The sequence below is a fragment of the Phalangium opilio genome, unplaced genomic scaffold, assembly GCF_054372755.1.
Source record: "Phalangium opilio isolate 3A_F unplaced genomic scaffold, DU_Popi_V2 ptg000038l_1, whole genome shotgun sequence".
In the NCBI taxonomy this organism is placed as follows: Eukaryota; Metazoa; Arthropoda; class Arachnida; order Opiliones; family Phalangiidae; genus Phalangium; species Phalangium opilio.
In genome coordinates this window covers 4,161,912-4,164,111 of record NW_028324161.1, presented here as the reverse complement: position 1 = coordinate 4,164,111, position 2,200 = coordinate 4,161,912, and the positions used below count along the sequence as shown (strand labels likewise).

General features: G+C 37.3%; 1 long non-coding RNA gene across 1 annotated transcript; it reads right to left on the bottom strand.

Annotated features, from left to right (window-relative positions):
* Positions 1–991: 991 nt before the first annotated feature.
* LOC149682716 (uncharacterized) lies at positions 992–1,949 on the bottom strand. Its single transcript, XR_016365518.1, has 3 exons — positions 1,860–1,949; positions 1,201–1,249; positions 992–1,124 (listed from the first exon to the last, which is right to left on the bottom strand). It is a non-coding gene; the product is annotated as an uncharacterized LOC149682716 (long non-coding RNA).
* Positions 1,950–2,200: the final 251 nt, after the last annotated feature.

Below are 2,200 nucleotides of genomic sequence, written 5' to 3'. Positions count from 1 at the left end.
GTTCCACGCCATAACATGAGATTTCTAAAAACGCCGTAAGGGTTAATTACTTTTTTAATATGTTCAGAGTTTTTCAATATTAGCCGTAAAATCGCATACCTTGAACAAATTTGACTTATTGTATACATTATGACCGTCATTATAAATATTTTCTTCCAGTCTAAAAGTCATCGACAGAATTTAATTTACAATATAATGATAGCAATGATTTATAGCAGTCTGTAATCAGAGATTTGTTTCTGATAGTTGCGTATAGTGAACTCGGGAAAACATTGTCATGAACTTCAGTTACCAAACAATGCATTTGGCGGGGGTGTGCGAATAGTTGATTTCGACTTAAGTAGCAGATACGTTTTGGCATCAAAAGTTAATTGCTACGAGCAGAAGTAAGATAAGGGACTAGAAGTATTGAGGTAACCAAATTCTTCACTTGGCGAAAGTGAATATTCTTGATAACGCACCAACGGGTGGCCCTCTGGTAGCGGTTTATGATTTTTCCCTCCAAAATGTGAGACGCTCGCGGCGGTAGACGGCCGAACTAGATTCAAGCACCCGCGTCTGTGTTCCGCCGCTTTAGGTTGAGGGGAAGGTGGTAGGAAATGTTTTTGGAACTCAACCAATTTTTTTCTCTCTATATTGTGTAGGCGCGATGGCAGCGGCATAAAGTCCTCAAATTTGTTCACTAGTACCAGGATCTATTACCATTGCTAGAGCACTTTACTTCTAGTACCTTATTTTACTTCTGCTACGAGTAATGACATCGTTGCAACGAAACGACAAAAACTGAGTAGATAAGTCGATTTAGGATAAATGAAAATTAAAAGTTTCGGTTGTGTCTCTCAATTAGGGTAGAGACGGTGTAGCAACAGACAAAAAAACAATGACAGACACGGGACATACGTCACTCGGAGAGGTGAAAATCCCAAATAATCGATTATTATTATTATGATCGACTTAGAAATCGAGTTTATTAATTTTTCCCATACCCATTTGCCCGAAGAAGACAGCGAGGGTTTTGTTCAAATTATAGTGCACTCAAAATCCGATTATTAAATTTACTTTATATTGAGGAATCGTTTTAAATATTCAGCCATGAACTGGAACTGTGCATAAGACGTCCAGTCCTGACAAGAAATGAAAGTGTAATTGTCATCTAGAAAGCATTCTTTATTCTCACCTCTGATATCTAAATAAACTCACCCCAAAATACTCAAGTATCGAACAATTAATAGTTGTCTCATTTGCGTACCTTTAATCTATATCTATATAAATCTAAGTCCTGACTGACTGATTGACTGACTGACTGACAGACTGACTGATAATCAACGCCCAGCCCAAACCGCTTGCCCTAGAAGGCTGAAAATTTGCAGGAACTTTACTCATAAGTAGTAGGCGCGTACTAAGAAAGATTTTTCTAATCCGCCGCCATCTTTAAAAATGGCGACCAGAAATGTAAAAAAATCTTCTCTGTTCAACAAAGTCCGTGCGTTTCAACCGATTTCGCAAATATTTAGTACACTGGTTTCCTTTAACCTATAGACAGGCTGAATGGTCTTTCGGGTTCTATTTGTAGCCATCTTTTTAAATGGCGGCCAGAAATTTAAAAACCCTTCTTTATGGAGTAATATCCGCGTGAAAAGTAATAAAAAATGCATCCCTAGGGGCTGACGGGCAACGCCGAGTGCCTTATAGCTCCTAGGGTGCTACAAAAATATTAGTCATCAGTAAAATATACCCATTCTTTATATCATTTTGATGGAAGTTCTTATTACACGCGAGCGACGCCGCGGGTAACAGCTAGTAATAAAATAATTTTCAAATCAACGAAAAAATGAAGGATTTGAAAATTCGAGTTCTACCTGTATTTGAAATATCGATCGTTTCCCACAAATTCAATTTCGTTCAATGCCATCCTATCATGGACAAGTAAAGACTTGGTGAGAGTAAATGGTAACAGGGTGAGATAGATGGTGGAGTTTGATTTGAAACAAGACTTTCTAAACTCAAACATAATTAAAGCACAAGTGTCATATTTCGCATTCCTTTTATTCCTGGTAAGCTGTAAGTATTTTAAAAACATGGGTTTAAGCTAGTTTACGATAATTGGCCACAATCGAAGCTTTTGTTTTGATTGGTAGCACATGAATATTAGAAAGTTTCCGAGTTTAATTCAATAAGCATAAATCAAAAACCAACCTTA